The sequence below is a fragment of the Galeopterus variegatus genome, unplaced genomic scaffold (genome assembly GCF_000696425.1).
Source record: "Galeopterus variegatus unplaced genomic scaffold, G_variegatus-3.0.2 Scaffold11207, whole genome shotgun sequence".
NCBI classification, from domain to species: Eukaryota; Metazoa; Chordata; class Mammalia; order Dermoptera; family Cynocephalidae; genus Galeopterus; species Galeopterus variegatus.
This window is the reverse complement of record NW_007737318.1, coordinates 1,639-2,659: the sequence shown is the minus strand read 5'-3', so window position 1 is coordinate 2,659 and position 1,021 is coordinate 1,639. Positions and strand designations below refer to the sequence as shown.

Here is a 1,021-nt window from a genome sequence, read left to right as displayed (position 1 = left end):
CGCGCACACGCGGCCTCCCCGCAGCCGGGCGCGCGCAGACCCCCACGCCCAGCCCTGCGCGCTCCCCGGCGCGCCTGCTCGATGCTCGCCAGCCCCTGCGTCCCCAGCGCCCAGGCTGATGCGTGCGTCTTACAGTTGAGGCTGGCAGGGGCCAGGCGGCTGAGCGGCAGACTCGGGGCTAGGATTCGGACCCGAGCCCCTCCTCTTCGTTCCCCCTTGCCGTCTTTCTACGCCGCGTTCAGGGCACGGCCTCGAGGCAGTCCTGGAGGGGTTTTCTTGTTAGGCTCCACACAGAGCTAATTAGGAAAGAAGAAACCGTGGCAGTTCTTTGCTCTCATGAGAAAGGCGCCATCTCCTTCCAGAATCGATGCAGAATGAAGGGTGGGGACACGGCAGGTTACAATGGCCTGTGTGGGGGCTGTGGTCCACAGGGAGTCGTGTGCTCGCAGGAAAATACCTCTGGAAACTGTTCTTTGGACAATTCCAGGAAGTCTGCCCCACCCAGAATCGTCACCCTCCAGGGTCCCCTGGGAACAGGGGAGCAGCTTTTAGGCCGGAGAGCTGGGTGTTGCTGTACGGGTTTTGGTCGCAGCGGTCTTTGGGTGGAGGTGGCTGGATTAACCAAAAATAATACTTCCACGCCTTGCTGGGTGACCCTGTGACCCTGCAGTAGTGCCGTCTGAGAACAGTCCCCCATTTTGGTCACGTGGCCGTGGGACTGTAAACAGCGTGGCCACAACATCACTGCGTGAAAAGTCTGCGTGAAAAGTTGGAAGAATAATTCAAGGAACACCCATATATTACATGTCTCCAAGATTAAACTGTTAATAATTTACCATCATTACTTTCTCTCTCTCTCCTAAATACTTCAGCTTGCATTTTGTAAAACTGAAGATTTTTCTACACAACCACAATACCACTATCACACCGAAGAAACTTAATTTGATAATATCACCTGCCTTCTAGTCCGTATTTAAATGATCCCAATTGTCAAAAAAAGTCTTACCTGTTGGTTGTGTAG

At 54.1% G+C, this 1,021-nt stretch overlaps 1 long non-coding RNA gene across 1 annotated transcript in view; it reads right to left on the bottom strand.

The window, feature by feature from the left end:
- The window catches only part of LOC103610467, a 4,348-nt gene extending 4,177 nt beyond the window's left edge, over window positions 1-171 (bottom strand). Inside the window, exon 1 of the long non-coding RNA XR_552216.1 lies at window positions 134-171. This is a non-coding gene — a long non-coding RNA (uncharacterized LOC103610467). The remainder of the gene's footprint in view (window positions 1-133) is intronic.
- Window positions 172-1,021: the final 850 nt, after the last annotated feature.